The sequence below is a fragment of the Mauremys reevesii genome, linkage group 23 (genome assembly GCF_016161935.1).
Source record: "Mauremys reevesii isolate NIE-2019 linkage group 23, ASM1616193v1, whole genome shotgun sequence".
NCBI lineage: Eukaryota > Metazoa > Chordata > Testudines > Geoemydidae > Mauremys > Mauremys reevesii.
The window spans coordinates 3,997,058-4,024,640 of NC_052645.1; the positions used below are offsets into that span (position 1 = coordinate 3,997,058).

Genomic DNA, 27,583 nt, shown 5'->3' on the forward strand with positions numbered 1-27,583 from the left:
ATGTCTGATTTATTGAAGTCCTCAAATCATGGCTTAAAGACCTCAAGGTGCAGGGAATCCACCAGCAAGTTACCCCGTGCCCCACGCTGCAGAGGAAGGCGAATGTCCGAGAACAATTCTAAGAGGAAGGTGAACGCAGAGCAATGACACTGGAGGTGCCCAGACCTCCAATGGGGGCAGCGTGGAAATTAATAATGGGAAGATCATTTGCGAAATTAGTCGTCACTGACAAGATTTGTCTCTGTTCCTGTTTCACGCTGTGGTGTTAGTTAGAGGAATCAGTACAGATTTTTACTATATTGATTAAACACAATTTTATTTACCCAAGCCAAAAACTTAATGTCACTTATTTTTTCTCTGTCCTAGCAAGAATGAATTGAATTTTGTGACTTTCTGGAAAGTGCAGCGAGATTAAATGTGGGGAATTCAGTCCCTGTGTTTGTGAGCTGATGTTTTCCTCTCACAGGTCAGTGCCTGCATTGAAATACCCAGAGGGATCTAAGGGCTGGTGTACGCTGGGCACTTAAGTGACAGAGCGACGTCTCTCAGGGTGTGAAAAACCCACACCCCCAAACCCAAAGAGTTAAGGTGACCTAAGCCCTGGTTAAAGAGTGCTAAAGAAAAGTTCTGTCCATGTAGCTATTACAGGGATGGGAAAACCCTTCCCCTCACTGTTTACTCCAAAGTGCTATAGCAGTGCCACAGCAGCATTTTAAGTGTAGACAGAGTGAAACTAGATCTGGCTCTAGTTTGTGCTGTGGATGCTCAGGTACTGAGACTACAATAATAACAACAACAGCACAGTGTTTGCGTAGTTGGCAGGATTTGAACCTGCGCAGGGAGACCCCACTGGATTTCTAGTCCATCGCCTTAACCACTTGGCCACAACTACTTGATATGTGCTAGTTTCACTACATGATGATTCTGTTGTCACTGAATTGTCACTTCAAATTGTTTGCTCAGACCAGCTTCCCCAGCACACTCACGGCTGCGCATCAGTGTAAGTGTGTCCTTGGCTGAACAGCGAGAATTCCTGCCCATTTCCCTTCCGGCTGGAGCAGGATGGGAGTGTGTTTGTGTGAACGACATTGCTGTAGATTGTTGTTCATTCCCCACTCTGACAATTCAGACAGTCCCTTTCCTAGTCAAATCTCCAGCACATCGTTCCAATAGCAGGGGGCAGGATTTCTCTGGGGCACTGAGGGCTGGTCCGTGAACTCAGCCTTGCATTTCACCCTTGATGTTTCCTGGACTAACAACAGCAGCAGAAAGAAAGAGCCGAGCCAATATCTCCCTGGCAGGGATGCAGGTGCCACGTCCCCTCTGTCTGACCATCGCCATTGCAGGAGAGAAGGGTTCACTGGAATCGAATGCCCTGGCTCAGACAAGAGACACAGGAAGATTTTGCTGTTCATGGATCTGTGCAAAGGAAATTTTGTCTCTGTGTGAAATTGAGGTCGTAAATGAAACATCCACATGGTGGCCCAATGCTCTAGGGAATGTGGGTGAAGGACTCAGGCTGAGAAATGATTTAACAGGGGTTTGTATCAATTTATTGCCCTGATTAAAATCTATGGCTAAAAGGCAGCCACTGTTGTTAGTACTTGTACCTGTGTTGGGACACCCCAGTGGGTGTCAAGTCCATTGCCTTCACCAGGGGCAGTCGATTATTTTATCAGGGTACAAATTTCTTGGCCAAGGTATAGTCAAGGTCTAGACTCCAGAGAAAACAATACACTGCTGATAAGAAGAAGTACATCAAAAGATTTTGCAGCCACCATGGGCATAACTATGATGTGTCGTGTTTCACTCTTTATACCACCTCCTTTCCCTTTAGCCTTGTAGTTGACCAAGGGCAAAGCTGAACATCTCCTCAGATACCAGGGAGTGTTTATGTCCATTCCCACGAGCTACACAGGGGTTTGATGTTGCTGCTTTCAGTCCTCTGGCTCTGCCGGGATAAGGAACAATTCAGTCACTGAACTGAAGGAGGAAGATCAGTTTTTGACAGGCAGAGGGACGCCTCCTCTTAAAGGTGTTTGTCTGGCTGGCAGTCCTGGTTCCCAGGTCTCGCCCGTGGGGCTCCAGCAGTTTTGGGACCGGGTCACTCCCTTAGCCCCACCTGCTGCCCCCAGGTGCTCCCCGCCAGGGGCCCCGGCAGTGCAGCGGAGCTGAGCAGCATCTGCCTGCTCGCTCCAGTGGCTGCCGGCCCCTCCCCATGGCAGGGCAGGGTGGGTCTGTGCCTCTGCGTGCTGCCCCTGCCTGATCACCCCTGTGGCCAATGGGACGCTGTGGGGGTGATGCCTGGGGGCAGCAGCATGCGGACGCTCCCCAGCCCACCCCGCCTTGGAGCCCCAGGTAAGCCCCACACCCCTGACTCCCTCCCAGAGCCTGCACCCCTCCTGCACCCCAATCCCCAGCCCCAACCCAGAGCCTGCACCCTAGACCTCCTCGCCCCACCCAAACTCCCTCCCAGAGCCTTAGGCAGGTGGAGGGTGGAGTTTTGGGGGCAGGTTCTGGGCAGTATGAGTGACATTATTGGCCCACTCGGAGGACTGGCCCTGGCCCTAAGGTAAATTGAGGTTGAGACCCTGCTTTAAGGGATTGGAGCAACGCTGGAGAGACTGACGGGCAGGGAGCTGGGGAGCTGTGTGTGCCCCAAGGAGAGTTGTTGTTGTGCTCTGGTGACACAGAGCGGGGGTGGGGAGTTTGTAAACTGTGGTGTTTGTACAGAGATAAAGTTTACTAACCCCCAGGTTAAAAACTGTTTCTGCTCTCAGCTATACATGACACTCTTTGTTGAGCGTATAGATCAGTGGGTGAATGTTTCCCTGCAGGGTAATGGGATCTAATCCAAGTAATTCCCTTTACAAACTTTTTCGAATGAAAATCGATTTCCAGACCCATCTCCAGTATGTTCAGGAGTTCGCTGAATGGGGGCAGGGGGCTTGAAATGAATTTAAACACTCAGCATTTTCCTGTGCAAATGAATAAAGACCTAGCAGAGCTGTCCAGCAGCTGAAATCAGTTCCAGTCCTCGGCGTCTCTAAGAGGGACACTCGGTAGCTGAGGCATGTGGGACACCTCTGTGGTGAGGACAGGTGAAAAAATGCTGGATTCAATGAAAGCTGAGCCCATAGGAGGGGAAGGTGAACGGCAGCACCACCCAGGGTCATAACACTCAGACACGGGGCTCCACTGTCACTGCCCCTGTGTTTTCCATTATTTCTATCCTAAGGAACATACCCTCCCCCTCCCCCACACACTGTCACACAGAACCTTCTCCCCTCTCCTCCTCTCCCCCCCCACACGCCATGGGACACAGCCTCTCGGTGACTCACCCAGATGGGGGCTTGTCTCTGCATCTCCCCAGCAGGGGAGCAGAGAGCCGAAAGGGCCACAGGAGACCAACGGAGCTAGGCAGGGATAGAAAAGACTTCCCCTCTCCTCCCTTCCCTTCCCTTCCCTTCCCTTCCCAAGAGTCCCGTTAATCTCACCCATGGGACGTTCCAGCACCGGGTGGGCTCAAAGCACCAACCTTCCCCTGAGCAACGGAAGGGGGAACCAGCTCTAGCACACGGAAGGAGGCTCCCCACCTCTGCTGCTGCCATCCTGCAGCCTTTAATATGGATTTGTTTTAGCTAATGCAACCCCCCCCTTCCGCTAATCCATCCATGAAACATGGAGACAAGCTCCTGAAAGCAGTGCCCAGCGGTGCAGTGGGTTAGTGCCCAGTGTTTACAGAGCAGTGCTGAGTGGAGTCATGCTGAGGTTGTGAGTTCAAACCTCACCTAAAGCACTAGTTTTCTTTAAGCAAATGGCTTCTGCCAATCATTTTGCCCTGCAGAAAATACAATTGCAGCTCAGAAGACACCGAGGTCCCCTTGCTTTACAGAGAGCAGGGCAGACTCCACAGATCTACCAGGCTCTGCTCTCCACCAGCCGCCTGTGTCAGGAGGGGTCAGGCAGAGCCCAGAGCACTGCCCCCGACTCCCTCTCAGTCTTTGCTCCCCAAACAACCTGTGTGCTCACCCTCTTCGCTGTGAGACTCAGACCCTGCCTGGCTTTCTGTATGTCGGTGTGGTTTTTGTCTGTTGTGTTGATGTGCATGTGGGTCCTGTGTGATTTTGGTGGATGCCTGGCATAGTTTTGTGTGTGTGGGTGTGTGTATGATTTTTGCATGAATATTGTTTTTTGCTTAGTATTCTTTTGGTATGTGGGTTTTGTGTTTCCTGTTGTGGGCTTTTGCTGTATTTTTTGGTGTGGATTTGTTCTTTCTATATTTTATGAGGTTTTCCTTTTTGTGTATATGGCTCTGTGTGCTGTGCGGGTTTGGTTTTTGTTTATGTCTGTGTGGGTCTGTGCAGTGTGTGATTTTCTCATTCTCTCTGTGTGGGTTTGTCTCTCTGTTTGTATCTTCATGTGTAAATTCACTGGAACTTTTCAAACTCTCCACAGCTTTGCCAATTTTCACCAGGAATTTTTCTCCATTAACAAATTCTCACTTGTTCCCTACCAGTTGGTGACCATTGCCCCAGGGGCCTGTCAGTCTCAGGGTCCTGATTTCCCATTGGCCCTTCCCCCTTCTATTGGTGCTGGGAACTAGCCAACCAAAAACCCCACTCAGTTTTAGTAAAGGGCCAACAGTCCCTTACACAAGCCAGCCCCGTGAGGGTTACCACTGTGCAAAGAAGATAGCCCAAGCTGGTCCCATGGTGTAATGGGCAGCACTCAGGACTCTGAATCCTGCAATCTGAGTTCAAATCTCAGTGGGACCTTTGGTTTGTGGTGAAGCCCTGGAGCTCACACTGCTCCACTTCCCTGTCTCCTGTTGGACAAGAATAAGTCTTTCCCCTCCTGTTGGGTGACTCAGGTGCTGTGGGGAGTCAGGGCTCTATAGCTAGTTACTGGTGCCTGAGGGTTGGGATTCTCATGGCTTCACCTGGTGCCCACAAGTCTGGCACTTGCTGCTGTGCTTCTCCTCTTGCCTACCTGGCTCTTGAAGGAAGCAGGGTTAGGGCTGGGCAGGTGGGAGCCCAGCACTTCTCCTTCTCTGGGCACCTAGAGCAGAGGCAGCTGGTACTGACAGCTCTGAGGGAAGGCTTAAAAGCTGCAGGGCAAGAGGAGGGGAGAACCATGCCTATGTGTTGGCCAGCAGACAGCCACAGAGACACCTGGCCAGGCTGCTCCCTGCAATGCCAAACCCCCACTGAAGGCCACCCTCAGGGCGGCTGCTGATGCTCTGTGGCCAACATCAGAAGAGGGTAGGAAAGCAGGGCCAGCCCCCCTGGTGGGGCCTCTTACCGTTCCCACTCATGGTGCTCACTTTGGCAGTGGAGCCGCCCATTTTCTTTGGCAAGTCAGGAAGGGCAAAGGCGAGACTGGAAGCACCTGGGGCTCATGCCCCAGCCTTTGTGACGCCCAACCCCCAACTCCTTCCCGGGGCTCTAGCTGAAGCCAGAGCATTGGCCTGAGGGGCCAAGAAGAGGTTCCAGCCCTGAAGGGAGCAGGACTTGCAGCACAAAGTGAGCACAACCATGAGGGGACTCAACTCCTGAATCATCCGATCCACAGGGAGATGCCTCATCCTTTAGGCCACATGATGAGGGGGTCTAAGCTCTTCTTTGGAAAAGCCGGACACTGTGTTTCTCAGGTCATCTGCTGAGGGGGCCGAGACTCTCTGGGCACAAGAAGTCGAGTTCCCAGCGAGACGTGAGACTTAATTGTATGGGGCCAGGTGCAGGGCTTTGGCAGGGAGGCTCGGGCATTGGGGATTGAGGTGCAGCAGATGGACCGGCTGTCTAGGCACAGAGATTTAGTCTCCCTGAGGAGGAGGAGGAATCCTGCTGACAGGCAGTGGCTGTGCAGAAAAAGAGGAGGGGTTCCTGGGACTTTTTTTGCCTCTCTTTTGCCTGCCTGCTCACTCTTGCCTGCACACTGGGATAATCACTCTTGTGGTGAATGGTGAAGATATTTCCTAACAAGCCCAGGTAGCTCAGTTGGTAGAGCGTCAGGCTCTTAATCTGAGGGTCCAGGATTCAAGCCCCTGTCTGGGTGCTCAGCTTTTAAGTTGCCTTGTGTGCCAGGAGCCAAACTCTGTTCACAGCCACACAGGGATTCCCAGAAGCTGTGGCCATTTCCTGGAAAGGTTCCTTTCCTTTGCAAGCAGGAGAGAGGCTGCAGGTGCAGATAGCGCAGTCTCTGGCTGCCAGGAAGCGCTGTGGGGCCAGGTGCTGAGAAAGCCCAGAGGGAGAGCAGCAGAGGTGAGGGGAAGAGAGACAGAGAAGCAATGAGGACAGAGCACAAGTGTACAGGGGGCATCTGGTCTGGCTATTGTGGGGAACTTGCCTGGTTTATACAGGACCCTGGTGGAATTGGCCTGTGGAAGGATCTGAGTCCCCACCCCCTTACCCAGAGGCTGCTTGACCTCAAGGACTGTTAGGATACAGATATTCAGGCCTGTCTGCAAAGGCCTGTACTTTAAGAATTTAGGTGTATTTTTATCACTTAGCTAGTTATAAAGATATAAAAGAAAGAATAAAAAATCACTGTCTGTCTGTGTAATGGCCTTCTCTTACTGTGACAGTCTGAGGCCTGGTTCTTCGGCTAAGCAGCAAAGGCAGCCATAAGGTGGGAAGTGTATGGTCACATCCTCACATTCCCAACTAGTCACATTGAAATAAGGTGCGATTGGGCTGTGAGGGATACAATCCTGCCCTGATATTCCATCACCTCCAGAGAAAGGGAAACTTAGTTTGGTAGCATCCTGTCTGGCAAGAGCTCACTTATCAATAGACACAGCTGGAAAACCCTTATGTCTGTATAGATGTAGTTGTGAAATCCTCCCTTCTGTATTGTTTTGTATGTTTATTTGCATGGTCTCTGTCTGGGTCTGTGATTGTTTCTGTCTGCTGTATAATTAATTTTGTTGGGTGTAACCAGTGAAGGAGGTGGAATATAACCATGTTACAGTATATTAGGACTGGTTAGTCTAGAGAAGGAGTGAGGGTGCCAGGCGGCGCGGCGGTCGGGGCCGCGTGGTGAGTGTCCCGCTGAAGCGCTGGCCGCCCCCCTTCTCTCTCCCTCCGCTCCCTCCCCTTCCCCCCCACTAGACCGGGCGCGCACTCTGCAGCACAGGGAGTCCCCTGGCTCCGGCCACCCTGTGGGGTTTTTTTTTTGTTTTTCCCCTGCTTTGCCGGCCGCGCCGTTGTCTTTCCCCACATCCCCCTGCTTTGCTGCTCCAGCCCCACCGTTTTTGTGTTGTCCCCCACCCCCAACTTTGCTGCTCCAGCTGTGCCGTGTCCCTCCCCCCCCAGCTTTGCTGCTCCAGCCCCACTGTTTTTGTGTTGTCCCCCGCCACGTTGCCACTCCAGCCACGTCGAGTCCCCCCCCGCTTTGCCGCTTCAGCTGCGCCATATCCCCCCACACACCCCCGCTTTGCCGCTCCACCTGTGCCATTTTTTCCCCCCTGTTTTGTTGCTCCGGTGGCCCCACCCCATTTTTTTTGCTTGGGGGTGGCAAAAAAGCCAGAGCCAGCCCTGCCCACACCTGACTCCCTGCCATCTTTACAGGGGCCTGACAAGCTTTACTTGTGTTTGGATTCTGCAAAGCAGAGGAGCAGGTGAGGTTTTCCTTGCAAGTTGTGTGTGAGTCAATCTTTGGCCAGGTCTGCACTACAAAGTTGTTTCAGCAGAATTATATTGCTCAGGTGTGTGAAAAACACACAACACTCCCTCGGTCGGCAGCTTGTGGCCGGTCTACACAGTGCAATGCCACGTCTGTCGACAAAAATGCCCTGTTTTGGTGACAAAATAAAACGACTTTGATGAGAGGTCTAGAGCTTTTTGCAGCAAACTTAAAGTGACAGAGTAGACACTGCTGTTCATTATATCACCATAACTGGCCTCCTCCAGTATCCCACAATGCCCACCGTGAACTCGCCTGCCCTGCATTCCTGCTACAGAGCCATGGGCCCCTCCCCTTTCATCGCTCTGGGAAGTTCTGACAGCTGAGCCTGCTGCTCTGCTCCGGCAGCCAGGAGCAAATCACTGCCGTGGATGCTGCTCTCTCCCGCACTGTGAACACAGAGCAGGTGGTGGGAACTTCCTTACATTGAGAGCCATCAGCCGGTCCTTAGTTTCTGCTTGGTAAAGGCAAGTCAGTGGGGTCCATCCGTCAGAAAAAGAGTCCCAGGACTTCTTGCTGGGTGCCAGGGTCCAAAAGCGGCGCATTCCCTCCTGGAAAGGGCTGTGTTTCGAATGTCCGTCCAGTGTGCGTTGAAGGGAAGGATCTGCGTGCCTGGGAAGCTGCGTCCCTCCAGAGGCGCTTGGGAAGCCAAAGGGGCCGTGGGTGAATTTGTGATGAGGTGAGTGTGGAAGGGGGAGGGTGTCAAGAGGAGGTTTTGAGAGGAAAAAAGGTGCTGCTGAGCTGGTAGGTGAGGGCAAGGTCCCAGGCGGGTGTTGTGTGAGGAGCTGCGTAGGCCCGAAAAGGCGTCGTGCTGGGCAAGGGCAGGTGAGGAGGGCCAGGGCTTTTCCCAGGACTGTTGCTGCGGCCAAAGCCTTTGGGAAGCAGAAGAGGGCCAGGGGTGCTGTTGCCTGCTGGGGCCCATGCGACGGTGTAGGTGTACGCTGACCGTAGCTGGTCTGTGGGAGCTGGGGCCATTCACCGTGCCCCTTTCCTCGTTAGTATAGTGGTGAGTATCCCCGCCTGTCACGCGGGAGACCGGGGTTCGATTCCCCGACGGGGAGGGTGACCCCTTTTGAAGGGGGGACAAAGAAATCCCTGGCCTGCCCGCCACATGCCTTGCCTTCTCCTTCGACGGCCTCTTCCCTTCGCACCCCGCACTGATGACTTTCACCTCCAGAGAGACAATTACCTCGCAAGGACACGCTCGCCCAAGCCAAAGCCTCCCGTGGGGGCACGTTTCAGAGCGGCAAAGGGAAATAGGCTGGCCAGGGGCATGAGGACAATGGCCCAGAGAAACAGGGAGGGACTTGGTCCAGGGGTGGAGGAAGACAGAAAAAGGGACAGGCATGGGATTGGCTTCCTCTATTTTTTCCTTTGCTCAGCATTTGACGTGTGACTGTAACGGGGAGACTTGAGAAAGACCTGTGGCCGCCGGCGAGGTAGGTGGCTGCCCCGAGAGCGCAGAGCTGAGCATTTTCCGCTGGGTTGCTGCCTGCTCACCCAGCGCCTGGCCGTGATCGTATAGTGGTTAGTACTCTGCGCCGTGGCCGCAGCAACCTCGGTTCAAATCCGGGTCACGGCATTGCTTTTTGGTGGGGAGGGGCTATCCTGCAGCGCGCCTCGTGGCTCAGTCTGATGGCGTCCGTTTGCAAAGAGAGCCATCAGCCGGTCCTCAGTTTCTGCTTGGTAAAGGCAAGTCAGTGGGGTCCATCGGTCAGAAAAAGAGTCCCAGGACTTCTTGCTGGGCGCCAGGGTCCAAAAGCAGCGCATTCCCTCCTGGAAAGGGCTGTCTTTCGAATGTCCGTCCAGTGCGCATTGAAGGGAAGGATCTGCGTGCCAGGGAAGCTGCGTCCCTCCAGAGGCGCTTGAGAAGCCAAAGGGGCCGTGGGTGAGTTTGTGATGAGGTGAGTGTGAAGTGTGGAAGGAGGAGGGCGGCAAGAGGAGGTTTTGAGAGGAAAAAAGGTGCTGCTGAGCTGGTAGGGGAGGGCAAGGTCCCAGGCGGGTGTTGTGTGAGGAGCTGTGTGGGCCCGGAAAGGCGTCGTGCTGGGCAAGGGCAGGTGAGGAGGGCCAGGGCTTTTCCCAGGGCTGTTGCTGCGGCCAAAGCCTTTGGGAAGCAGAAGAGGGCCAGGGGTGCTGTTGCCTGCTGAGGCCCATGCGACGGTGTAGGTGTACGCTGACCATAGCTGGTCTGTGGGAGCTGGGGCCACTCACTGTGCCCCTTTCCTGGTTAGTATAGTGGTGAGTATCCCCGCCTGTCACATGGGAGACCGGGGTTCGATTCCCCGACGGGGAGGGTGACCCCTTTTGAAGGGGGGACAAAGAAATCCCTGGCCTGCCCACCACATGCCTTGCCTTCTCCTTCGACGGCCACTTCCCTTCTGTTATATCCTTGGGGCAGCCGGTGTAGGAAGCAATCACTTGAGGCCAGAGAGCAGACAGCTAACCAAAACCTCCATTTTATTTACAGAGACAGAGAGTTCACTCAGCCGGTTGAAACCGGCTGAGCTAACCCATAATAATCTAACTCAGTTGCCATAGCAACAAAAACCATGACAACCAAATACACAACATATTCCTCCCCCCCTAATAAGAACATCCCCTAAATAAAACACACACTAAAATAGAGAAGGAGGGTAGACTGCCTCCATTCCCGGCTAAACCCTGGGGATTATTTTGCCCCATAACCGTGGGTTCGCCCTAGCTAAAGATCCAGCCGATGAGGAGGCCTTCTGTCTCTAGGTGGATTACGGCTAACTTCTGGTGTTATTGCACCCGAAAGCACTAGGGGCTCAGGGTCTGCAGCACGAACAGGTGAGGAGGTGGTATCAGCTCGTGCTGGGCAAAGGGGTATCTCAGCTGCCGGCAGTAATGGAGGAGAACAGTCAGAAACAGGTGACTCGTGATTCAGTCCCTCACCAGAAGAGGTGAAGTCAGACCCCTCAACTGCAGATGGGTCCTGAGGACTGGCATGACCTGGCAACAGCTGATCTACATGTCGCCGCCAGGTAAGATTCTCTGCAGTCCGGACTGTGTAGGAAACAGGTCCTGTTTGAGTGATGACTGTGGCCGGAACCCATTTAGCTCTGGAAGTATAATTCCGAGCCAAAACTGGCTGTCCCGGGCTAAAGGTTCGGTCTTTTGCTCTGGGTGCCCGTCTGATGACTTGATATTGCTGCTGATGTTGCACAATTTGTCGGGGTTCAGAAGGTTTCAGCAGATCAAAGCAAGTGCGCAGCTGTCGTCCCATCATTAGAAAGGCCGGAGATGCGTGGGTCGTAGCATGAGGTGTGTTTCTGTAGGAAAGTAAAAAGGTATCCAGACGCTTTTGAATGGAGTGTTGTCCCCTTGCTGATTTCAAAGCGTTTTTCATTGTCTGCACAAATCTTTCAGCTAATCCGTTGGTGGACGGATGATATGGTGCTGACGTGATGTGGTGTATCCCATTTGCCTTCATAAAATTTTGAAACTCCTGAGAAACGAACTGCGGTCCGTTGTCGCTCACAAGTTGTTCTGGCAGACCAAAACGACTAAAGAGTCCTCGTAGTTTTTGGATAGTACTCTCTGCAGAAGTGGACTGCATTATAGAGACTTCTGGCCATTTAGAATGGGCATCTATTGCCACCAAGAACATGCTTCCTTCAAGGGCTCCAGCAAAGTCAACGTGAATACGTTGCCACGGGTTTTCAGGCCAGTCCCATGGGTGTAGGGGTGCCCACTGGGGTGCATTCCGCACACCCTGACATGACATACAAGCTTTTGCCTTCTCTTCAATAGTGCTGTCCAGTCCAGGCCACCAAAAATAGCTTTGTGCAATTTCCTTCATGCGCACTATTCCACAGTGACCGGAATGTAGCTGTTCTAACATCTGTGATCTCAGTGGTGGTGGAATAATGACACGTCTCCCCCACAACAAACAACCAGATTGGACCGATAACTCCGTCCGCTTGGACATGTAGGGAACAAGGTCGGATGAGACCGGAGAGGTTTGTCGAGATTTTCCATGCATCACCAGGTCCATAACGTGGGACAATACTGGATCAACGCGAGTTGCCTTCTTTATCTGAGTAGCAGTGATGGGTGTATTCTCTCTCTGTTCAAAGTAGAAGATTTCCTTTTGGGCACTATCTTGGTGTTTGACCGGCAAAGGCAACCTTGAGAGGCCATCTGCATTGCCGTGTAGAGTGGATTTCCGATATTTGATTTCATATGTGTGTGCTGAAAGTAACAATGCCCAACGTTGCATACGACTAGCAGCTAATGGGGGAATGCCTGTGTAGGGTCCAAAAATTGATGTCAGAGGTCGATGGTCTGTGAGAAGAGTAAATTTTCGCCCAAACAGGTACTGATGAAACTTCCGAATTCCAAAAACAATTCCTAATGCCTCACGTTCGATTTGGGCGTAGTTAGTTTCTGCTTTGCTTAGAGTGCGTGAAGCAAAAGCAATAGGTCTCTCTTCTCCTGAAGGCATAATATGTGACACGACTGCTCCCACTCCATAAGGGGAGGCATCGCAGGCCAATTGCAGTGGTAAGGATGGATCAAAGTGCGTTAGAACTTCAGAATTTAACAATGCATCCTTAGCTTTGTTAAATGCAACATCACAGGCTTCAGTCCACTTCCAGGCCTTGTTCTGCCCAAGGAGCTCATGAAGTGGTTTTAGCAGTGTGGCTAACTGTGAGATGAACTTTCCATAATAGTTCAGTAGTCCTAGAAATGAGCGCAACTGGCTTACATTTCGAGGTGGGGGAGCCTCCACAATAGCTTTAACTTTTGCAGGGGCCTTATGAAGACCTGCAGAATCGATGATGTGTCCCAAATATTCAACAGAGGGCTTGAAGAATTCACACTTGTCTTTGCGAACTCGTAGGCCATACTCTTCCAGTCTTTGTAGGGTAGCCTCTAAATTCTTTAAGTGATCCTCTTCATTTCTTCCAGTGACCAGGATATCATCCAGATAGCACTGAACTCCTGACAAGCCACACAAGATCTGGTCCATAGCCCTCTGGAACAGGGCGGGAGCCGATGTGATTCCGAAGGGTAGGCAACAGTATCGATAAAGCCCCTTATGAGTCACAATAGTTAACAGCTCTTGGGACTTTTCATTGACGTGCATCTGTAAATATGCTTGACTCAGATCAATCTTACTGAACTTTTGTCCCCCAGCCAGGCCTGCGAAGAGGTCATCGATGCGGGGAAGCGGGTATTGCTCTGCACACAACACTGGGTTGACAGTGACTTTAAAATCACCGCAAATCCGGAGAGAGCCATCTTTCTTCACTATTGGAACGATAGGAGTGGCCCATGAGCAATGGGTAACTGGTATTAGGACTCCATTGGTGACCAGGCGCTCCAGGTCTGCTTCAACTTTTGGCCTGATGGCATATGGCACAGTTCGGGCTTTCAGATATTTTGGTGGACTGTCAGGTTTAATGTTTAATGTCACAGTGATTCCCTTCATACTTCCCAAATCATCTCCAAAAACAGCAGCATGTTTCCTTAGTATAGGGGTTAGACTGGTTTCTTCTTTAGTCATCCGGTGCACTTCTGCCCAGTTCAGCTGAATCTTCCCAAGCCAAGACCTACCCATTAAGGCTGGGTAGTTACCTCTCACCACAAACAGTGGCAATTTAGCCGCCTGTCCATTGAGCTCCACCTTAACATCAATAGTGCCCAACATGGGCACAGCTTCACCTGTATACGTCTTCAGAACAGTTTTTGTTGCCTTAAGCGGAAGATGCTGTAGCTTTTCCTTATACACAGTCTCAGGAACCAGCGAGACAGCTGCACCGGTGTCTAGTTCCATGCGTCTAGGTTTGCCCTCCAATAAGGGGGTTACCCAGTAGTCATGTGAGCCCGCTGCCAAAGACAAAACATGCAGTGGCACTTCCTCTTGTGATGAGGTGTCTCCTTGATCATCCTGGGTCTGCTCTAGAGTATGCAAGGTTCCTCTTTTTGTCGGCCAGACCACAGGCCTCTTTTTCTTTTGTTTACAGGCACACTCAATGTGTCCCTTTTTGCCACAGTGTCGACACACCAGGTCCTTACACCAGCATTCTGATGCCTGGTGTCCTGGTTTACCACAGCGGTAACATTCTTGACTCTGCACAGTTTTGTGGGTCGGTTCTTGTGACACTTTTTGCACCCTAGGGGGTGCACCGATGTATTGTGCCTCCCTTGTAGCCAGTTCCATGGAGACAGCAATATCAACAGCTTTCTGTAAGGTAAGCTGAGCCTCTGTCAGTAGGCGCTTCCGTATAGCTTCATTGCAGAGGCCACACACTAACCTGTCACGCAGGGCATCATTTAACATCTCTTTAAATTCACAGTGTTCTGCTAGCTTTTTTAGAATGGCTACAAATTGTACAACTGTTTCATCTTCCTTTTGGTCTCTTTTGTGGAACCTATATCTTTCAGCAATTACCAGTGGTTTTGGGGAGAAATGAGACCCCAGGATTTCCACAATGTCACTGTAAGATTTAGTCTCAGGCTTAACAGGGTGCAGTAAGCTGCGTAGCAGAGAGTAGGTTTTAGCCCCTACAACAGTTAAGAATATTGGCACCTTCTTCGCTTCTGTAATGTCATTTGCAATACCAAAAAGCTCAAAACGCTCAGTATACACATGCCACTGCTCTGTATTCTCATCAAAAGGCTCCAGAGGCCTGGTCAGAGTAGCCATGATTTTAGTTTCACTTTCACAGTCAGTGCAAACAAGCAGCTTTTTTTGTTTGTTTGTTCTTTACCTTAACTTCTACTTCCTTCTGTTACTGGAGCAGCACGGGAGTCTCACCCTCGTCGCCAGTGTTATATCCTTGGGGCAGCCGGTGTAGGAAGCAATCACTTGAGGCCAGAGAGCAGACAGCTAACCAAAACCTCCATTTTATTTACAGAGACAGAGAGTTCACTCAGCCGGTTGAAACCGGCTGAGCTAACCCATAATAATCTAACTCAGTTGCCATAGCAACAAAAACCATGACAACCAAATACACACCACCTTCGCACCCCGCACTGATGACTTTCACCTCCAGAGAGACAATTACCTCGCAAGGACATGCTCGCCCTAGCCAAAGCCTCCCCCGGGGCCTGCACGTGGGGGCATGTTTCAGAGCGGCAAAGGGAAATAGGCTGGCCAGGGCCATGAGGACAATGGCCCAGACAAACGGGGAGGGACTTGGTCCAGGGGTGGAGGAAGACAGAAAAAGGGACAGGCATGGGATTGGCTTCGTGTCTTTTTTCCTTTGCTCAGCATTTGATCTGTGACTGTAATGGGGAGACTTGAGAAAGACCTGTGGCCGCCGGCGAGGTAGGTGGCCGCCCCGAGAGAGCAGAGCTGAGCATTTTCACGTGGTCTGCTGCCTGCACCCGCAATGCCTGGCCGTGATCGTATAGTGGTTAGTACTCTGCGCCGTGGCCGCAGCAACCTCGGTTCGAATTCGGGTCACGGCATTGCTTTTTGGTGGGGAGGGGCTATCCTGCAGCATGCCTCGTGGCTCAGTCTGATGGCGTCCGTTTGCAAAGAGAGCCATCAGCCGGTCCTTAGTTTCTGCTTGGTAAAGGCAAGTCAGTGGGGTCCATCCGTCAGAAAAAGAGTCCCAGGACTTCTTGCTGGGCGCCAGGGTCCAAAAGCAGCGCATTCCCTCCTGGAAAGGGCTGTGTTTCGAATGTCCGTCCAGTGCGCGTTGAAGGGAAGGATCTGCGTGCCTGGGAAGCTGCGTCCCTCCAGAGGCGCTTGAGAAGCCAAAGGGGCCGTGGGTGAGTTTGTGATGAGGTGAGTGTGGAAGGGGGAGGGTGTCAAGAGGAGGTTTTGAGAGGAAAAAAGGTGCTGCTGAGCTGGTAGGTGAGGGCAAGGTCCCAGGCGGGTGTTGTGTGAGGAGCTGTGTAGGCCCGAAAAGGCGTCCTGCTGGGCAAGGGCAGGTGAGGAGGGCCAGGGCTGTTGCTGCGGCCAAAGCCTTTGGGAAGCAGAAGAGGGCCAGGGGTGCTGTTGCCTGCTGGGGCCCATGCGACAGTGTAGATATACGCTGACCATAGCTGGTCTGTGGGAGCTGGGGCCATTCACCGTGCCCCTTTCCTCGTTAGTATAGTGGTGAGTATCCCCGCCTGTCACGCGGGAGACCGGGGTTCGATTCCCCGACGGGGAGGGTGACCCCTTTTGAAGGGGGGACAAAGAAATCCCTGGCCTGCCCACCACATGCCTTGCCTTCTCCTTCGACGGCCTCTTCCCTTCGCACCCCGCACTGATGACTTTCACCTCCAGAGAGACAGTTACCTCGCAAGGACACGCTTGCCCTAGCCAAAGCCTCCCCCGGGGCCTGCACGTGGGGGCACGTTTCAGAGCGGCAAAGGGAAATAGGCTGGCCAGGGCCATGAGGACAATGGCCCAGACAAACGGGGAGGGACTTGGTCCAGGGGTGGAGGAAGACAGAAAAAGGGACAGGCATGGGATTGGCTTCCTGTCTTTTTTCCTTTGCTCAGCATTTGACGTGTGACTGTAACGGGGAGACTTGAGAAAGACCTGTGGCCGCCAGCGAGGTAGGTGGCCGCCCCGAGAGCGCAGAGCTGAGCATTTTCCGCTGGGCTGCTGCCTGCGCCCCCAGCGCCTGGCCGTGATTGTATATTGATGTGGTGGAGTAGGGGCTGTCTATGTGGGGGATGGGAAAACCAGGGAGGATTTTAGGTGAGACACAGGTATTCAGACTGTAACATGAGCTAGGCCTGGGGAGGGGAGGTGACACCTCTGCCCAGGAGCTAGACAAACAAAAGGAGCTGAGTGGTGAGGGTGGGGTCAGTCTTCGGTTTGGGAGCTGGGTGGTGGGTTTTCAGGGGATCCTAGCGAGCTCGGCTTAGAGGACTTGTTTCTCCATAGCAGAACCAGTGGAGGGAGGGCGGTAGCTTCCTAGTCCTCTGACCCAAGCTCACAGCAGCTGCAGAGGGGATACACCTTTCTGCAGGGACAGGCCAGGAGTCGCACTGAGCGGATTTACGTGAAGGAGAGCACGTCGACATGGCTAACCTATGGGGCACTAGGTGAGTGGCAGAGGCTTCAAGCGCTGAGAGTTTGCCTGACCCCTCAGGGACACAGTGTGAGGTGGTGTCCCAGGGATCTCGATGAAAGGAGCAGAACAGGATTGACTTGGGTTGGGGAGAGAATTGAGAGTGTCTCAGGGGGTTGTACAGAGGTATTGCCCAGGTGAGAGACTGGCTAAAAAAAAAAGACCTCGCTGTGAGCAGATTTGAACCTGCGTAGGTGGGCCTTATTGGATTTCAACTCCAACATCTTAACCACTTGGCCATCACAGCTGTGAACCCAAAACTCCCCCAACGCCAGAGAAACTGGTAAAGAATCACAACGCCCAGGCGTGAAGTCATCTGAACTACAGAATTCCCACCGCAAACCTGGCTCCCAAAGCACAGGGAGGATTGGGGGTTTGTTCTCTTTGCTTAGCCATGTGTGGTCGCACAGAGAGCGCGTTTAAAAGTCTCCCCTCCCACAGAGTGGGAATGGGAAATGATTCTCAACTTGAAGCCTGATGTGAATGAGGATGTCTAGACCACAGGGCCAGGGACTGATATTTGCTAGAGAAACCACTATCAAGTTTTAGCCAGTTATGACAAGTTAGCAAATAAGAACAACCTCAGGTGTCAGTAACTGCTACAGGTAGCAAAGTCCTACAGGGAGCAGTTTCTGGCACTACACCTGCGTAGCTCTGCTCCCCGGCTCTTCTCGGGCTCCTGCTCTCTCCTTAGCTCTGCCCCACTCTGGCCCAGGCAGTTCCAGCTCCCAGGGAGGATGGGACCCCCTGGCCTGGTGACTCCCTCATTACACTGCCTGGCCTGTCAGTGCGGCTAACTTGGAGCTTTGGCCTCTCCCCATTGCCCCTGGGGACTGTCAGTCTCAGGGTCCTGATTTCCCATTGGCCCTTCCCCCGGGACTGGGAACTAATCAACCAAACCCCCCCCACACACTAAGTTTTAGTAAAGGGCCAAGAGCCCCCTTACACAAGCCAGCCCCGTGAGGGTCACCGATGTGCAGAGAGGGCAGCATGAGCTGGTCCCATGGTGTAATGGGCAGCATTTAGGACTCTGAATCCTGCAATCTGAGTTCAACTCTCAGTGGGACCTTGTGTTGGCTTGTGGTGAAGCCCTGGAGCTTACAGGGCTCAACTTTACTGCCTCCAGCTGTGCAAGAGCCAGTCTCCCCCCTCCTGCTGGGTGACTCACATCTCCTAGAGCCAGGGCTTTGGCTGCGGTGGCCACAATGGTTTGGGGCTCTAGAGCTTGGTACCCTGATGGTTGGGCTTCTTGCTGCTTCACCTGATGCCCACAAGTTTGGCCCTTGTGTTTTCTTCCAAACTTTTCCTCTGGCCCACATGGAGCTTGAAGAAAGGAGGGTCAGGGCTGGGATTGAGAGTCAGGGCTTGGCAGGAGGGAGGAAGAGTCCCAGTCTGGAGCCCCACACACCTTCCCTCCTCCTCTGGGCACCTAGAGCAGAGGCAGCACAGCTCTGTCTGCTGGACACCTCGGCAGAGTAGGTGAGTTCATGTAAATACAGTCTGGTCCCAAAGCCTCCCCCAACCCTGGTCATCACTAGCTGTCAGGGGAGAGTCATTCACACCTTGCATCCAAACCATCATTTGAAATTCTGAGGTTGGCCAACATTGCCGAAGCCAATGCACCGACACTGTCAGCAAACACAACATCTGGGTGAGGAACCCGGCTTTGTCCAGACTTTTCAAACCTATTTTACTTTCTCAGGTACAAGTATTTTTCATACCTTGTATCTGCTTTTAAACTGTGTGTTAATGTTTCAATTTCCATTCAGATTTGCAACTAGTGACAACATTGGCAGCGCTGCATGTAACTACCTGACCACTGGGGGGGTGTTGGGGAAATTTGGGGAAGGGGATGCACAGCCCCCTGGCTGGGGGGCGTATAGGGAATGCCCGGTTTCACTGAATTGAGTCTCCTACTTCAGCACCTCAGTAGGTTACATCAGAGAGGAGCTGCAGGGTCTAGGCAGTGGGATGCCTGTGCCTTTAAGAGCCCAGCCCTGGGAAGCCCATGCTGAGAGGTGCTGCCTGTGGGAGGGGAAATAGAAAAGCCCCTCTGCTCCCTGCACCCTGTTTTTGCAAACACTGGAGTCTCAGCCCCCCGGGGTAACTGTTACCCCTCTGCCCTGCCTGTGCCGGGGTTTAACCCTCTGGCAGCGCCTCCCCCTGGGCTGAATTCCGGCTCCTTCCCCACTCCCTGACTTTGCCCTTCAGCCCCTCTCCTAACTCTGCCTCCAGCTGCTTGACCCCCCGACCAGTCAATTTCCACCCCCTGCTCAGACCCTGGCCACCCCCCTCCTCTGATTTGCCCCCCTTTGCCCCTCTTTAATCCCTGTAAAAAGTAGGGGGGGGCTGGGTCCCATTCTCTGCGGGGTGGGGGCTGGGCGCCTGGCCCCTGCCTGCCCAATGCTCAAAGCGCCCCCCACGATCTTGCGGATGTTTGCCGAGTGCTGCAGGGGCACCTGCAGGGGGAGAGAGACGCGGTTAGGAGGTGATGCAGCCAAGGATGCCTCACCCAACACTGAGATGCAGCCACCTCTGGGGTGGGTTGCACAAGTCAGCAAATGAATTTGGAACAGGAAATGCACTGAAAGGACCAAGGCTGCTGCAGGAGGTGGAGAAAACCAGAAAAAGCAGGAACCCTGGATCCCAGCCCTGCCCCTCCCCCATTCTACCCCCTAACCCCGACTCCCCTCCCAGTGTTGGGGGGAGAACCCAGGAGTCCTGGTCCCCAGCCTTGCCCACCCCCATATTCCATCCACCAGCTGTCCCCCCAATTGCAGGGCAGCGCCACAGGGCACACCAGGGGCTGCCTGTTTGCACAGGACGGGCAACACCAGTGCCCCGGGGGAGAGATGATGCTAAGGGAGAAGCAGGCAGCAGACACCCCCACAGCAGAGTAAGAAGTTCCAAGGGGTACCGTGCTGCAAGGAGAGAGGGGGGCTGGCAGGGAATGGGAGGATCTCCCCTCACAGTGGGTGCATCTGTCTCCCCCGCAATTCCTCCCCAGCCCTACCCCGGCCCAGCTACCAGGGTTACATTTGGCCTGGATTCCCCAGCTGCTGGGGGAGGGGCGTGGGGCTGGGGAGCATGAGCCTCTACTCCCCCTTCCCCCGACACAGCTGCATGGACACTGACCAAAGGAGCCTGCAGCACTGCTGCCTAGAGGAAACTGAGGCACCAGCCAGTGACAGACACATCATGGCTCTCCTCATCCTCTTTTCCATATACAACCCGGGGTGGGGTGGGGGAACTCAGGGCAGTTGCATAATCAACCTGTGGAACTCCTTGCCAGAGGGTGTTGTGAAGGTCAAGAGTATAATAGGGGTCAAAAAAAGGAACTAGATAAATGAACAGAGGACAGGCCCATCAGTGGCTATTAGCCAGGGTGGGCAGGGATGGTGCCTGTAGCCTCTGTTTGCCAGACGCTGGGAATGGGCGGCAGGGGATGGATCACTGGATGATTCCCTGCTCTGCTCATTCCCTCTGGGGCCCCTGGCACTGGCCGCTGGCAGGAGACAGGAGGATACTGGGCTAGATGGACTTTGTGTCTGACCCAGACTGGCCGTTCTTATGTCTCCCTTGGTGCAGCAGTGACACCCAGTGGGCAATCAGGGTAACACATGTTTCCCTTTGAGCAGCAGTGACACCTCGTGGGCATTCAGAGTAATGCACAGAAGGTGACACCCAGTGACCAGCAGGGGTGGCCTCAGCCTCTTCTCGTTTGGTGGGGGACTGAGGTGGGCTAGACAAAAAAAATTGGGGGGGGGCTGTGCCCCCCATCACCTGGCCCCACCCTTCACGGGGGCCATGCCGCCCATGCCTCTGCTCCTTCTCACTTAAAGGCCAGGGGTTAGAGCAATACAACCTTTATTAAAATAAAATAGTAAACAGGGTTTACTTTAAATAATCTAAAGCTGTCCAAATTTTAGTATTAAATCCAAAGTTCTTAAAGATCCCATCAATAACCAAAGCCATACAGGGTGCAGTAGAGGGCTCAACGTTAGGGCAGAGAATTGGGCTGTGAGGGCTCTGGAACAAGGCCAGGAAAAAGAGAATTGAGGCATGCAGGGCCGTCCTTAGGATTTATGGTGCCCTAGGTGAGATTATTAAACTGGTGCCCCTGTGCCTGATCTGCTCTTAGCAACACAAATATAAGCATACAGTATTGGAAAACTTGCCACATTCACGTTATTAAAACCAGTTTAACTTAATGAAGCACACTGTAATGCTGATGCACTAGCACTAAAGAAGTAGCACTATAGAAAAAATTCTGATTTGACAGAATGATGCAAATAGTATAATTTTTTTAATTTTGTCAAAATTTTATTGGAAATTTATATGAAGAGGTATTGAAACAAAGATTTGTTTTTAATTAAAAGCAATCTTTCTGGCTTTTTTGGCTGCAAAATCAGTTTAATAAGCTGGGTCTCCAAACAGTGGGAAAATATAACCCTAGTTTTACTGCTAGGTAAAGCACAAAGTGACCAAAATGAAGTCAGCACAGAATCATCTCATCTAGATTAAGGTCGCACAGAAATGTTACAGAAGTCCTATTGTGCCTTATTTTTGTTTGGAAAGACATTAGCAATAGCAGCACATTCACATTATAAAATACATGATAAATCACTGCCTCTAAAGTTCCATCAAAAACTGACATTTTCACAGCTCTAGCATGATCTGCTGTACAGATTCTTCACAAGGAAGTGTCCCTGGCCTTTTTAACTCATATTAACTATGTATTTACTTTATGAAAGTTGGAGAAAACATTGTGAAAACGTAAAACATTGGCTGCCCAACTTCTGGGCTGGCAAAGGCTATACTGACTCACAGGATAAAAAAAAAAAAGCTGGAGAATCTTAGTACAACATATGGTCAGTCTATACCAGGGGTCGGCAACCTTTCAGAAGTGGTGTGCCAAGTTCACTGTAATTTAAGGTTTCTCGTGCCAGTAATACACTTTAACGTTTGTAGAAGGTCTCTCTCTATGTCTATATTATATAAATAAACTATTGTTATTATCTGAGGTCCTGGCCACCGGTCCTGCTCAGGCCACTGCCAGCTGAGTAAATGAAACCCCAGACTGGCAGCGGGCTGAGCGGGACAAGAATCCCAGGCCCTGCTCAGCCCCCTGCTGGTCTGGGGTTCTGACCACCAACTCCTGCCAGCCAGGATCCCGGCCACCAACCCCCCTCAGCCCACTACCAGCCTGGGATTCTGCTCACCCAGGCTGGCAGGAGGCAGAGTGGGGCCGGCGGGTGGGCTCCTGACTGGCAAGGGGCCGGCAGCCGGAACCCCGGAGTAGCAGTCATCTGAGTGCTGCCGGCACCCCAGACTGGCAGCAGACTGAGCCACTCAACCCCCCACCAGCCCACTCAGCCCGCTGCCGGCTGAGTGAATGGAACCCCAGGCTGACAGCAGGTTGAGTGGTTCAGCCGGCCTGCTCAGCCCGCTGCCAGCCTGGGGTTCCTTGGGGATCCCCAGGCCAGCAGCAGGTGCTGAGTGGGGCCGACGGCCGGTATCCCAGCTGGCAATAGGGCAGCAGCCGGAACCCCAGAGCAGTGATGGGCTGAGCCGCTCAGCCTGCCGCTGCGTACCACCAAAAATCAGCTCACCTGCCACCTTTGGCACGTGTGCCGTAGGTTGCTGACCCCTGCTCTATACACTAGTAAGGAGATGAGCATATTACAGTTGTTGGAGGGCTCTTATCTGGAGTAACAGGCTATAGGAAAGTCAGTCAACATTTTTTGTTTCTCTGATGAAAACTGGCCCACTCCCTGCCTCAAACCAAACCTGTCATTAATAATTGTCAACAACTTAATTTTCGGATTTTGGCTAAGATATTGATTTAAAAAAAATTGAAATTGGATTCAGGATTGTTAGCAAGAATTTTTGGCAAACAAAGTTGTTAAATGACAATCTAAATGGCAACACAGTACTGCTTTCATGCTTGGCTCACCCCCCAGACTGCTGGTCCAACAGCTGCAGTAGGCCCCAAAATCCACCTCTTCGGGTGCAGAGTGGCAACAGCAGCAGCAAACCCTCAGGTCCAATCACATACCCATGAGCACCACCACCAGCCTTACGGACCATGGTGAAGTTAGCACAACATCTGATCTCAGGGACAGGTCACCCATGGAGCCACAGCAGCTCATCCTGCAGCTCCCCCCGGATGAGATGGATCGCTGGCAGCTGCAAGCCCGGGGGAGCGACGTGCTCCCCAGCTAGGGTGACCAGATCCAGATGTCCTGATTTTATAGGGCCAGTCCCACTATTTGGGGCTTTGTCTTATATAGCCACCAATTACCCCCACCCAGAGTGACCAGACAGCAAGTGTGAAAAATCAGGACGGGGGTGGAGGTGGGGGGTAAAAGGGGCCTATATAAGAAAAAGACCCCAAAATTGGGCCTGGCCCTATAAAATAGGGATATCTGTTCACCCTACCCCAACCCCTGTCCTGAGTTTTCACACATCTGGCTAACCCCAGCCCAGCCCCGTGTGACATTCCAATCCTGGCTCACTGCCAAGGAAGTGAGTTACTTTCACTTTCATTCCTCAGCAGGCAGGCAGCCAGCCTCCTCCCCCCACCTACCCCCCAGCACCTCACCCAACCCAGCCCTGATGGAGGGGAGGGAGGAGAGAGAGAGGGATGCTCCTGGGGAGGAGGGAGAAAGGAGGGGGTGCTCCATGGGGCAGGGTGGGAGAAGAATGGATGTTATGGGGGACAACAGAGGATACTGGTTCCAGAGCCGCAGAGCCTGCCTCACCTCACCTCAGCCGGGGGGAAAGAGTCACACTCACAGGTGAGCTCCTTCCCCAACTCCTCCCCCCTCCCCTTCCCAGAGACCCCAGCAGCCAATCCCCTCCCTCAGACTGTGCTGCATTCGGCTCTCTCTAGGACCCAGCAGCCCTGCTCTTACATGCTCCACTGCTTCCCATCTGTCTAGGCTCCCAGCAGAACAGTGCCCCCAGACCTAGTGCAGCCTAGGTGGCTGCCTATAGTTAAGGACAGCTCTGGAGACATGAGAGAGAGATCAGACTAGAACAGAAAGTTGGGGGGGGGGAGAAGAGTTTGAAATGCAAGGAGAAGAAAAATCTTCCATCTGCTCCTTCTCATTAGAGCATCTAAAAACCAGGTGAGAAATATCTCTCCCACACTGCAACATCAACTCTGGTGGGTTTGAACTGAGGAAAAAACTTCTCTCCCCAGCAACTCCAGCTCATCTGGGTTAGGCCATGGACATCTGCCCCCACAAACCTGGTACACCTGGCCTGGAACAGGGGAGGGGCTCCTCTCCTCTCCATTGGGGACATGGCGGGATGAGAGATGTGACAAGGCTTTACGGGAAATCATTATTTGCATGATTCATGTGCCAGTCCTAGTCCTTGCTGACCAAACAAACACTATCCTGCATGCTGATGCCAGTTTGGAGGGTCTGGGAGCACTCTCCTACCAGGAAGTGGAAGGTAAATGTAAATCTGTGGCCTTTGCCAGCTGAGGACTGTCAGATAGGGAAATTCGCTATCCCATCCACCAGCTGCAGTTCTTGGCCTTGAAATGGGCCATCATTGAGAAATTTCGAGTCTACTTGTCTGGTGCTCAGTTTCAGGTATGGACAGAGAACAATCCACTGACTTCTGTGTTAACAAGGGCTAAGCTGGATGCTACAGGGCAGAGACGGGTGGCTACTTTTGCTAGCCATAACTTCAGCATTCAATACCAATGAGCTGGTATAATAGGGAGTGTGATTTATCAGGACCATCAATTCTTGGCTGTGGGAAGGATGTAAGCAGGGTCAGAATGAACTCTACCCTGGTATCTGTTGAGGATGTGTTGGAAAGGCCATTGGTTGCTGATGTGCATGGTCACACCCACCCCGCATTGCATGATGGGGGGTGCTTGTCCAAATGGTGATTTTGGCTGCTGTGGGATCCCCAAACACTTTCTTATTAGGGCAGGAAAAATAAAGTGTAGTAATCCTGGCTATATGAATCAAGGACAGTAGAACGGTACTTAGCAGTTCATGATTTCAGGACTCACCAGAACCTACATAAACATTGTTAGACAAGGGGCATGGGTTCCAAAAAATAGCAATTTAAGAGAGATTGAAAATAAAAAAATATTTGTGTTTAGCACCATGGGATTCTTTTGAACTCTCTAAATGCACATTTTATGGTTTTTTCTCTCTTGAGTTTAAAAATAGAATAAAATTATTATCTCATTACAAATAATAGGTTATAACACACACCTAAAATCTTTGACAGAGATGTAAAAATTTTAGTTATACTGAAGCAGGTGGTCTCTGATGGTACTTAAAAGCTGAAATTGGTAGGAATATAATGCTGAATGAGAACCTGGCAGAAATGTTTTTATGGAAGAGTTAGCCAAGCAACAGCAAGGAACTGGACTGCTATGGAGCGAAAGTTCTGTGGGAAGGAACCGAATAGAGCAACGGGGCTGTGGTACAGCGCTCGCATACACTTTCTTTGGCCTTTTTTGCTGGAAGAGTTAGCAGAGCGAGATTGTTAGTCACAGGTCAGTGGGTGGGTTTATGCAAATACTGGACTCTTGGACCAGAGCAGGGGGGCAACACACGACTTCTGTAGTACACGCAGCACCTCAGCAACTAACCTTTGCTACCTCACTCCCTAACAACACACCTTTTACCTCTCAGGACCAAAATACACCGTGAAAGAGATCTAACAGCATAAGCTTAGGGTGAGCAACAGCAGCACTCACAACAATTTTAAGAGATTCAAAACCGCCTCTGCCTCTGTCTTTCCACACCAGGAACAGCAAAAAGGACATCGCAGCACCAGCAAGAGACCAACAAACATCCATTTCTACCTCCTACCATGTGCTGCCGTTAGGAACCCATACCCCTTAATGGTGAGTGCTTTTCAGACGAGGGTGACGCTCTCAGGCCTCAAATGCCAGGTACAGTTACTCTGTCCTTGATCCAAAATCAACAGGAAAATACACTGGATTACTCCTGCCCCAATAACAAAGAGACTGGGGATCCCGCAGCAGCTGAAATGACCGTTTGGACAAGCACTCCCATCATGCAATCCGGGGTGGGTGTAACCATGCAAATGACATCAGCCCCAAAAGGCCTTGACGACAGATCACCAACAGATGGCAGGGTAGACTTCATTACTGACCCTGCTTCAACTAGATTGTGGCAAAGATTCCAAAACACCGAACGTTAAAACTCACCAAACGCGGGTCAATCCATCCTCATCTTCGTATCCGCTCGTTATACTCCACACCCGAACGTAGCCCTCATATGGACAACATACCCTCCTAACTCAGTGTCTGTACGTTAACCTTTTACCCCCAGTCAGGGCTATTGCAGATTATGTATTCCTTACGCCACCCGATCTTAAACCAAACTTCGCACCCCTTGGGTAAGCTGTACGTTGTTCCCTGAGCACCAGAAACTTCTATGCCAAAACTCTGTACCGTACACTTTTTTTTCTTTGAAAGTCATCTTAATAAAATGTTGACTTTTGTTCGAGATCCCGGCTCCTGTTCCTTTGCAAGGCGTGTGCGTTCGCTCCGCGTTTTAGTCTGCTAATACGGCCGGGGGGGGGGCGATTGAGCCAGAGGTGCTTGCCTGCTGCAGACACGGATCCAAGGCTGAACCTCGTCCCTCACAAGCTTGAAAGCTTAACTGAAAACAGTTTAAGAAGTGCTCCCATCTCCGGCACTCAGCTACCCAGCTCCCAATGGGGTCCATACCCCAAATAGATCCCTCTTACCCTGTAGAAGCTGTAAAATCCTGTGACCAGGGCAGCTGCCTAGCAGCCTGCGCATCTGCCTGCCAGAGCGAGGGCATGTAAGGCACTAATCCGGATAGTGGTGGCTAGGTGGCAGGGGGAGGGTGTGAAGAACCAGCAGAGTGGCGCAGCGGGAGCGTGCTGGGCCCATAACCCAGAGGTCGATGGATCGAAACCATCCTCTGCTACGCATGCGCTTTTTCTTTTCCCTCTGGGCCTTCCAGCGAGCTGGTGACCAGCAGAGAGCCTAGGCCATGAGGCAAGAGGTGGCTGAGGCGAAGCGGCCTGCCAGGGAGCTCCCCGGCACCTCTGGCTGCCTGGGCTGAAGGCAAGAGGCAGGCCTGGGCGTGATGAGGGCCTCCTGTCCTGGAATGAGGCTGCAGTGCTTCCTGGTCCCCTTTTCCCACCACCCCGGCAGGCGGCTGCTGCGGGAGAACACGAGGGAGGCTCTGGGGGCGCTAGGCAGCGCTGTGTGTGTGGCTGTCAGGGGAAAGAGCCGAGGCTCCCGACTCGACCTGCCATTGACTCGCGTGGCTCTGTGCGCCGTCAGCCGGGGCGGGGCGGGCTGCGGACGTGACTCAGGCTTGGGCCGCATGGCCGCGCTTTCCTGACGAGGCATGAGGCAGGCCAAGAGCTTTGTACAGCGTACAGGGAAGAGGGAGGAAGGCATCTTTGAGCTGGCCTGTCTCGTCCACTTCTCCCTTGCTCCTTGGGCGGAGGCGGGAAGGGAGCGAAATGTTCCCGTCTGAAGGTTTTGCGCTCGGCTTTCAGGATTAAACCTGAGGCTCTGGCATGGCTGCTTGGAGATGCGCTTTTGCAGCTCGGCCCCCCACACTCTTGTAGGCAGCAGGTGAACCCAGTGTGTCCAAGGCCTGGTCTACACTAGGACTTTAATTCAAATTTAGCAGCGTTAATTCGAATTAACCGTGCACCCGTCCACACCAGGAAGCCATTTAATTCGACTTAGAGGGCTTTTTAGTTCGAATTCTGTACTCCTCCCCGACGAGGGGAGTAGCGCTAAATTCGACATGGCTATGTCGAATTAGGCTAGGTGTGGATGCAAATTGAACTTA

General features: G+C 52.4%; 5 non-coding genes across 5 annotated transcripts; 4 read left to right on the forward strand and 1 right to left on the reverse strand.

The window, feature by feature from the left end:
• Positions 1-810: 810 nt before the first annotated feature.
• Positions 811-892, reverse strand: TRNAS-AGA. Its single transcript has one exon. It is a non-coding gene; the product is annotated as a tRNA-Ser (tRNA).
• Positions 893-4,706: 3,814 nt separating this feature from the next.
• On the forward strand, positions 4,707-4,778 carry TRNAQ-CUG. Its single transcript has one exon. It is a non-coding gene; the product is annotated as a tRNA-Gln (tRNA).
• Positions 4,779-5,984: 1,206 nt separating this feature from the next.
• TRNAK-CUU lies at positions 5,985-6,057 on the forward strand. Its single transcript has one exon. It is a non-coding gene; the product is annotated as a tRNA-Lys (tRNA).
• Positions 6,058-8,675: 2,618 nt separating this feature from the next.
• Positions 8,676-8,747, forward strand: TRNAD-GUC. The gene has a single exon. It is a non-coding gene; the product is annotated as a tRNA-Asp (tRNA).
• Positions 8,748-15,749: 7,002 nt separating this feature from the next.
• TRNAD-GUC lies at positions 15,750-15,821 on the forward strand. The gene has a single exon. It is a non-coding gene; the product is annotated as a tRNA-Asp (tRNA).
• Positions 15,822-27,583: the final 11,762 nt, after the last annotated feature.